Raw genomic sequence first — 10,521 nt, 5'->3', positions numbered from 1 at the left:
TTTCATTCTTCACATAACACTTCATCTGGGTTTCCCTATCTTTTAATTCAAAAGCACCTTTATCTCTTTCCATATTGCTTTATCCCTTGACAACAATAGATAAAACAGGGATAAATACCACCCAGTTCTCATGGGCAGTGATGGGGTTTTGGCCATCTAACTAAAGCTGTTAGTTTTAGCAAAAAATAGTAAACAGGTGACTCTCAAGTCAACAGCACAACAAGTAATTATTATGCAAAATGAAACCTTTATTTATGTAAAATACAACTTGATTCAATATACTATATAATAATTTTGTAATGAAACATGTTAACAATCAGCAAGAGATACTCAATGCTGCAGGAGTCACTCAGTGACTCCTGAATGTGGCTTGTGGTCAGTGGAGCTGTCACTCTTCTGTGACTCCCAGCAGCATCTAAAGCAGCCATTAACACATCTTCTATGGACAAATTCCTGTGTTTTTAGCAATATGTAATGTTACCAGAAGATGAAGTGAAATCCCCAGACAGCAGTGCAATCATATTTCTGCCTTTTTTTTCTTTTTTCTTTGGGGGGGGGGGTGTGTGAAAGAAAACTTTAGTTCAGGGACCTTGTCTCCTGGGGTCTAGTAAACACTGTTGAGAGGAAGTCTCCTCCAGAGAGCATTAAGGAGCAGAAACCTACTTTAGCCTCTTTTTGCCTCTCTCCACCCCTTCACTCCATAAGAAGAAAAGTCTCCTAACATTAAGGCAGTTTTTAATACTACAACCCTAAAATTTACAAACAGCTGTCCCATCACAATGCTATACAAGACACTGTGCATTGCAGCAGGAAACCCTGGCTTTTCAATAGCTCATTAAAACACAGCTTTTGGGGTCAGAGCTTAAAATGTTTGTTTATTCTCCAGGAGAGCACAGGCAAACAAGTCACTGCTGTCAAAGAGATGACTCACAGAGGACAAGCTTTGCCAAGCTCAGAAGAGATGTGCTATTAAAACATATATGGTGCATTGTTGGTTTGCAGCTGGCAGGACCGTGCCCATCCAAGCACAGATGCACAAGATCTGCACGGGGCTGTGGTCTCTGTGGTGGGGAGAGGTTTGGTTAACAACTCCATATGAGGCAAGGGGATGAATCAGGATGAGGGTCCATCCAGGGACTTCCAGAAGGAGCTGCAGGAGATAGAGACAGATAAAGGGCTAGAGGTAAGACTACCACACACGTGCATCATCCTTCCAGGAAACAAGGACAAGGCACAGGTTAACCTAAAAGGTCTGTTCTGAGATGGGGCTCCTGGGCCCATGGGCAGGGCTGCGGGAAGGCTGGGCAGAGCCAGTAGGTCCTCATAGTGTCCTCAGGGTCTGGACATATTTTGACCCTATGGATAAAAAATAATGGGTCTTCTTTGAACACATGATGATCGATGAGGATTTGCTGTGAATTTTCACAGCCGAAATTCCACAGTTTCACTTGTGTCTATCAACACCACCTCTCCAGGTGTGGACCTCTGAATGTAATCCAGCTGTTCACAGAGAGAAGATTCTGCTGAGAATCACTGCAGGTGACTTACAAAAATGTGAAACACATTGGTTTCCTGAGTTGTAATTTATACCAGCCAGCCCTTCAGACAACTTACAACTTTTTGATTTCTTAAGTTACTAGAAAATTTGTTGCAGTCAGTAACTGAAGCATCTCACTATCCTTTAATCCATCCTTCATGTTTTTCACTTTTTTCTTTTTTACCACCATCTACCATTTAAAAACTTTCGATACGTTTTATCTAAAAGGATAATCAGGAAATAGCAGGGGAAACAGAAGTAATCTTGTTTATCCTTTATTTAAAGGTAATCCCTGATTACTTCCTGCTTTCAGATATTAATATAGTATTTCTTCATTATGATCTTAAAAATTGTTTTCTATTATGATACAAACAAATCTATGCTCCTTATAACTCCTTCCAAGCTTTATTTAAGCAGTCTAAATAAACAAGTAGTAGCTACACAAACACTTCCAAATAAGTTAGGCCAGAGGCATGTGCAAAAGTTCTTGGTTTATGGTACTTTACAAAGACAGGTAATTTTCTCTTACATTCTTGAAGGCTTTCTGACCAGGGCAAAAAGGCTGTGCATTGGTGAAAACCTGTGCATTGATAGAAAGAGGGGGTTAAAAATACCTTGATGAGGTGGTATCTTTGCAGTACTGTCACAGCACTCTACCCCACAGTATTGAGTACACCAGAGGTGACCAGCTGCTGCCCTGGAGCTGAATACTGCCCAGGAAAGGACAGAGCAGTCAACAAGGAAGAAGGAAGCAGCAGTGGTGTGGGCTTAATGGTGTGTCACTTGGCCAAAAGAGCACACCTGATAGATGTTCAGGCAGTCACTGGTAGATGCCAACAAAATAATCAAGCTCAGATGATACCCTGACTTTCTCTGACTGTGCCAGGAGATGCACAAGATTTCAGCCCAGCCCAGATTTAAGCATTTCTGGACACCAGATCCATAGAATCATAGAATCATAGAATGGTCTGGGTTGGAAGGGAACCCAAGCATCATAGAGTTCCAACACCTCTGCCACAGGCAGGGCCAGCAATCTCCAAGCCTGGAGCTACACAAGGCTGCTCAGGGCCCCATCCAACCTGGCCTTGAACACCTCCAGGGGCGAGGCATCCACCACCTCACCATTCCAGCACTTCACCACTCTCTCTGTAAAGAACTTCCCCCTAATATCTAACTTAAACCTTCCTTCCTTTAGTTTTAATCCGTTACCCCTTGTCCTGCCACTGTCTACCCTTCTAAAAAGTTGATTCCCCTCCAGTTTGTATGTTCCCTTCAGGTACTGGAAGGCTGCAATGAGGTCCCCCCGCAGCCTTCTCTTCTCCAGGCTGAACTTGCCCAGCTCCCCCTGCCTTTCTTTGTAGGGAAGGTGCTCCAGCCCTCCAATCATCCTTGTGGCCCTCCTCTGAACCCTCTCCAACAGTTCTACATCTTTCTTGTATTGGGGGCCCCACATCTGGAAACAGAACTCTAGATGGGGCCTCACAAGGGCAGAGTAGAGAGGGACAATCACCTCCCTGTCCCTGCTGGCCACCCCTCTTCTGATGGAGCCCAGGATACCATTGGCCTTGTGAGCTGCAAGAGTGCACTGCTGGCTCATATTAAGTTTCATTCACCCCATACAGTTAATTTTGATTTCTTTCAAATTTCCCTTGCCACTTTATTTTCTGTGTTTACATTTGCAGCATCCTAAAATAGCAGTGTGCATAATTGCCACCCTGAACAGCAACAAAATCCAAAATACAATCAGTTGGGCAGTCCATAAATAAGACAGAAATTTATAGAGTGCCGTTATTGTCTATTTACATCTCTGCAGAATACACCCAGCACTGCTATATTGCTCCTAAAGTATTTTGTTCCACAAATTCAAAGCAACTAACAATGCTCTCCTTTGCCCTAGCCCTGCTGAACAAACACATTTTCTCCTCTTCTGGAGTCTGCTCCAGCATTTGGTACATAGAGTAAATCAGAGAGGTCACACAGGGCTGTCGGAAGACAAATGTGTTCTTGTTCTGTAACATGACGGGCTGCCTGAGCATGTTTAGAGGTGCTAGATAATTTTCATTCTCCAGGCCTCCGGCCTCCCTTTGATCTCCATATATCACTTTCCACTTCCTTGTAATTCTATTCACATGTGCGTGGATGCAGCTATGCAAAACCAGAGGTTATTTGTAATTAACCCCAAATGGAAGACACAACCCTCTTGCCAAGCACTGGCCCTTGAACAGAGCCTTCTCCACCTCTCCTGCTTGTGTGGTTAATTGCCGCTGCGCCCACAGCACTCCCCACACTGTGTCTGCACACAGCCAAAAGGGCAAGGGTGACAACGAGGGACCTGCATACACCAAGACTGAGGCAATGTGGCTGATCAAACCAAAATTGCAGCTTATTGAACAGCCCAATTGAGACAGATAATTAACCACAGCCTTAAAAATAAACATACATCCTTTCCCTTTGAAGTCTGTGGGACAGAAATACATCTCACTGCACCAAGTGTGGATTTGACAAATTCTACACTGAATCAAGACTTTGTACCACATCGTCTTAAATATCTAAGCTCATCAGTACCAGCACATTCTATTCTTACAAGGTACTATTACCATGGGTGCTTAGGAGTCGTGGATCAGGACCCCGTTTTGTCAGGCTTGGTACCAAGTCAAGAGAAGAAAAAAAGGACAAAACCCTGACAACACGAGAGGAGAGACAGCCAGCTCGGGAGGAGACGGGAGCAATGAGACACAGGGCGGGCAGTACAGCTCACAGCCAGCTCAGCCTGGCAGCAGCCTCATTGTCTGGAGACTGTGACAGGCACCCTGGCCAGGGAGAGCTTTCAGCGGTGTCTGACCGAGGGTAATGAGGCAGCTCCACGGAGGTGTGGAGCAAGATCCTTGGAGGCTGCACAAAAGAAGACATGAAAGCGCTTGTTTGAAATGTTAACAAGTGAATGTCGAAGTGACCTATCAGGGCTGGGAGATGACACCTTCTGTGAATTATAGATGATCTGTAGGGAAGGTGCAGCTTTGAAGGGCCTTCAAGGTGAGGTGAAGTGCTTCACATTTGATGCAGTATGAAAAGAAAACCCAGCAGTGGGGTGATGAGGGGATGGGAGAGAGCAAAGTGGCAGCCCAGTGGAATTAATTTTGCAGCAGCATGGTGAAGGGCAGGGAAAGGCAAAACCCTTGCCCAGCATACGACTGTGGTCTCCCAGCAGATCCTTCCTGCTACAATGCATGCATGGGACAATTCCACTAGCACTTAGCAAGTTTGATTATTTGTTCTCAAAATCAGGGGCATGTTTGTGGTGGAGAGTGTACACAGGATAAAGAGTATAATAATGATGTCTGTAAAATGCTAAAAAAAATTAATTGATTAGGTTAGTAATTAAGAAATTAATTTATTACCTTCATTTTAGATTTTGATTCATGTTCATAATTTCACAAGAATTCACAAGATAAAGGGGACTATTACTCCATTAATATCTGCATTTCATCAGAGAATCAGTATTATACATATTAAGAACTACTTACACTTTTAACATGTATATTTTTGTCATACACTTTTAACATGTATATTTTTATATGGAAAAATAAATTATACCAACAAATACAAGTATCTTGCTTAATTGTTAAGGATTTTTTTTTTCATCTTCTAAAATCATTTGCTTTCATATTCTTTCACCTTTTCATCTCTTAGAATTACATTGTTGTCATATCTCAAGACATTGACCTTCTCATTAGATCGCTAGAGACCTAATCCATCACATCCCTTGGCATGTCTGATTCCCAGCATGGGACATAGACTCATCATTGGCCTGTTGTAATACATTCTGTATCCAAGCATTGAAGCATGTTTTGTTGTAATTTTCTGCTTTTATTCTGTTCCACTCCTCTTGCTAACAACCAGGAGCACTGACTGTTTCAAAGGAAATTCCATATTTTGCTCCTTAGTCTTCAGCAATGTCCAAACATCACCAAAGGTCTGGTAAGCAGCATTCTCCTACATTTTTCAATAATGTCCAAGTATGTATTATAGATCTTCTCAGCATTATTTCTGATCAGGTTCTTTACAGAACATTACTTCCTTCCATTTCCTTGCAATCAGCTGTGCTTGGCACGCACACAAAAAAACCCCACCACCAAAAAGCCCCAACAACCAATGAAACAAACAAAAAAGGCTTGGTGCAGCTGCATAAAAATCCCCAGCATCCTTGTACATTTACACATAAACAGCAGCATTTGGCTGGAATTCACCTCCCTGAATTTTAGCCATTTAAAAGGCATTGCCTCTTAGCCAAGTCATTCTGACAGCAGTCAATGAACAGAAGTGGCCATTTCCAGAGAGTGATCCACCCTAGTCTCTTTTTGCAGCTGTTTAGACATTCAAATAGCTGTAGTTACGCATGGCATAGAGCCCTGTGAGACTCCTTCCTCCTGTGAGCAAGGCTCCTTCTCCCTATACTGCAGTTGTTGCTGCACTGCTGCCTGAGTCCTGCATTCAACAGGGATTAACACAGTTGGCTTGGTTAGAACAGAAATGGTGAAAAAGGAGTCCCTGTCTCCTCATCAGGTGGAAAAAGAAAATACTCTTTTTTCAACTGCCTTCCACGAAATGAAAAGGTGATGATTTAGCCTTCTACACTGAAGTGTACTGTATTACAGGCCTTCCTGAAAGCCCACTTCATCTCCTCTGTTGTCTGATAACCTCTGGGACACCGTATTTCCAGAAACAGTCCCCAGGACTCAGCAGCTACTCAGCTCACATTGCCCTGAAGTACTTCCAGCTGTAGGAAAACTTTCCCAGACAAGCAAATAGGCCATTAACTAATTGCACACGTGTGCAAAACTTCAGTGTTATTTACATGTGCAAGTTTGCTGAGATTTTTCAAGCAGTCAAATGCCTTTTAAATGAAAAAGCATTTTATTTCACTAACTCTCAGTTTTGCTTGCTTCTGAGGTCAGTGCTTCTTTTACCTCGTTTCACCCATGCTTATTCCTGACCCAGATGAGGAGAGAAGAAGCCCATACATTGTATTTAGAGAAGTAATAACTATTCATGCATAGCTCTGAAAGAGCAAACGCTCTCCTGGTCAGACCTCATAGTTAGAACACTTCCATTAATCAAATGCTAAAAAAATTAAAAAAAAAAAATCAAAAATCAAAAAACCAAATACTTTGAGAAGTTCACAGCAGGCAAATGTAGCAGAGAGTGAACACTCCTCCACCTTGACTACAAACACAGCTCTTGCCATAGATGAAATGTATCGTAGCACAGAGTCTGTGGGGTTTTTTTTTCAGTTTCTAGGTGTATGTTTAAAGTTCTTTTTGGTTTTCTTAATCGTGTCCCTCACTTTCCTGTTGACTTTGATGTCTCCTGTATTCACACATTTTATCTTTGATGCCCATGATAGCTCCTTTTCATGGAAGTTCTGGTTACACTCTAGCAGAATTTACATTCCTACAAATATTCTAAGAAGGGTCCAATTCCAGCTTTAATCCCTGATTTATGTTTTATAAATCTTTGTGAAACTCGGCAAAATGAGGAGAAAAATACCAGATCATCCAAAAAGCAGAATTGCTTGTTGGAAATCCACGGTTCACAGTGGAGGGAAGATATATTTGGATGGAGAATGAATGAGAATTAAGGGTTCAAATTCAATTTTATTTGGCAATTTGTGTTTCTATTCCAAGACCAGATTTTATAGGCTACAAATCGGAGCTCTAAGAAATATTTCAAACATTTTTCTTGAAACTATAACTTGAACTATGTGCTCATTTACCAAGTTAACAAGCCCTGAATGAAAATGGGAAATGTGCTAAAACCAAAATGAGGCATAGTCCTTTCTAGTCTTAAAAAAAAAGAGATTTTTTTGTCTTAGATCCAGTCTGGTTAAGCAACACACAACACAGCTACATCCAGAAGCAAGAGTAAGATATCTCAAATTTTGGATGAATAGCCATGTTTTGTGTTCTTAATGGAAACAAAAGAAACATGGCAGTTTAATTATCTCTTAAAAGCTTAAATTATACAAATGTTAATAAAAACAACTGCATTCATGCTGTCCTTATCTAAGGAGAGCAAAGGTTGTACTAGCTTTTTTAAGGGGTTGTTTATGAGATTTCAATGTGATTGTTTATATTGGAAGATTAAAGCAAACACCAAATAGCAACATTAGTCCAAAAAGATGACTGAGAATTGTCAAGTCATTGGTAAGCTTAAACCCAGGTGTGTAAAGTCTTTAACAGAATCACAGAATGTTAGGGGTTGGAAGGGACCTCAAAAGATCATCTAGTACGACTTCCCCACCAGAGCAGTAAGTGTCACCTAGATTAGGTCACACAAGAACATGTCCAGGCAAGTTTTGAATGTCTCCAGAGAAGGAGACTCCACAACCTCTCTGGGCAGCCTGTTCCAGTGCTTTGTCACCCTCACAGTGAAAAAGTTTCTCCCTACATTCACATGGAAATTCCTATGCTACAGCTTGCACACATTGCCATTGTCCTACCATTAGACATCACTGACAAGAGCCTGGCTTCATCTTCCTGACACTCACCCTTTACGTATTTATAAACATTAGAAAGGCCACCCCTCAGTCTCCTCTTCTCCAAGCTAAAGAGGCCCAGCTCCCTCAGCCTTTCCTCATAAGGAAGGTGATCCACTCCCTTGATCATCTTGGTAGCCTTGCACTGGACTCTTTCAAGGAGTTCTATGTCCTTCTTGAACTGAGGGGCCCAGAACTGGACACAATATTCCAGGTGTGGTGCCACAAGGGCAGACTAGAGGGGCAGAAGGACCTCTCTTGACCTACTAACCACACCCCTTCTAATACACCCTAGGATGCCATTGTCCTTCTTAGCCACACAGACACATTACTGGCTCAGGACCAGACACATTACTCCACCTGGACCAGAAGGTCCCTCTCCCTATGCTGCTCTCCAACAGAACAGAATTCAAGTCATTAGAAATAATCTTTTCTGTTCCTAGGTCAGAGAAATAATGTGACTGGTCAGGTATGAATGGCAAATGTGACTAAACAGCCTTATACCTGCAAATAACTGAACTTGCCACATCAAGAGAACATGATTTAATGTCCACTCAGATGCACGCCTCAGAAAAGATCAAAAAGGACTTATCACAGAAGAAAGATAACCTTTTCCACAAAAAATACTCTAGCCCCCTCCTTCAGAGATCCCTCTGGAAGCCAGAGCAGAATCAGATAATCTATAAACCCAAAGGAAACCCAGCTAGCAGCAGCTGCAAAGAAGCCATACTTGTCTGCCACAGAACCATGTGGGAGGAGGAGCACGGTGGGAGTGCTGCACTTGGAGCATGGAGCCACATGCCCGCTTGGGTACTCATTTGTGCTGGTGGGCCCTGGAGCAGAAGCAGTGTAAGAAGATGCAAAGGTTAGAAAAGGTTCGAAGTATCCTTCCACCTTCACTGCTCAGAATAAGGTTCACTCACATTTCTTGACAAATATGTTTTGCTAAAAAATACTCCATTTTTATTTTTATACCACAAATGGAAAGGTTTAAATATTTTTTTTAAATTATCAGAAATACTAAGTTTAACTTCACGTTCATCTACATTAAAAATTTCTAATTCCATCATTTTAGGTCTATAGTTAATATTTAAGGCTGTGGAAAAAATATTTTTGTCCCACTGGCAATCCAGAAAAAAAGTGTTTGTGTGACTATGAGTTAAACGTTTCCCTTTAATGGAGAAACTTTTAATAAGGATCATAGAATCATAGAATGCTTTGGGTTGGAAGGGACCTCAAAGATCATACTGTTCCAGCCCCCTGCCATGTGCAGGGAGAACCCCCAGCCATGGGAGGATGGGCAGACTAAATTATTCTACTTAAATAGAAGTTAAATGTTTAATTGCACTTGTATTTAAATCAGTTTAGCCTTTAAAAACATTAGCTCTTTTTTTCTAAAAACAATATATTTAGAAATTTTAAATGGGTTTGAGGCTTTTTTCTTCTTTCTTATGTGGACACTAGTATACGAATTCAGTATGAATTTGTGAAAGATTGAGGCATTTTATGAGCCTTTTTGTGAATAATAATAAGAATTATAAAAATCTTAAAACTCCTCTGCTGTCTGTGGAAACACCTTTGACACAGAGATTGCATTTTTCAGGTTAAACCAAGTATTATTATTATTGCAAATGAAATTGTACAAACATTTCATTCTTAAATCAAGCCAAAGCAAAAATTTGCAAACCAGCAAATAGCCTTTGGATGAACCTCTTGGTAATTTAGGTCCTGAACTAAGGTATTTTGTACGGTTTCATTTTTAGTCTAGCCCAAGGTTTCTATTTTTGTCAGGAAATTATCCATGTCTGAACTTGGTTTTCAAGGAAGAGTTGAAATAATTCAACCACCGCTGTTAAAAAAAACTTACAACTACCTAAAAATGTCTTTTACTTAGTTTCAAATACTGTATTTTCCACAACCAAGATTTTCAGGACAATCTTCCATTGCTCATGTTTTTCAGTCATATGAACTTTTGTTTTTCTCCACAGCTTTAAACAAAAATTAAAATGTGTCCAATTTCATCCCCAAGTTCCAGTTCAAATCACAAGAAAAGTAGTGTGAAAAAGGATCCAAAGAAAACCTACAAAAGCATGTCCATTCTTGAGAAGGTGAAGAATTGGGTCCTTGAACACTGCAGCTGCTGAATTTCAACCTTCCTTTTCTGGCTGATCAAATTACATGATTAAAGAAAAATTACTTGGCATGATAAGAATATAGTAGTAGAAATTTACAGAGAATTATGTGTGAAAGTTCAAGTATGGAGAGTACTGAATTATGCACAGAGCAGACAGGGGAATATGGATTGTAAAAGGTCCTGTTATATTGTACACTATTTTTCATAAAATTCCAGCAATGAACAGTCCACGATACAGCAAAAGGTAATTCGGTGCAGAAAATACAGACTTTCTTGATCTTTTCTCCATCTAGAACCTATGAGGATAATAAAATA

This window comes from Gallinula chloropus (genome assembly GCF_964237585.1).
Source record: "Gallinula chloropus genome assembly, chromosome: 2".
NCBI lineage: Eukaryota > Metazoa > Chordata > Aves > Gruiformes > Rallidae > Gallinula > Gallinula chloropus.
The sequence above is the reverse complement of the archived record's forward strand: the minus strand, read 5'-3'. Positions refer to the sequence as shown.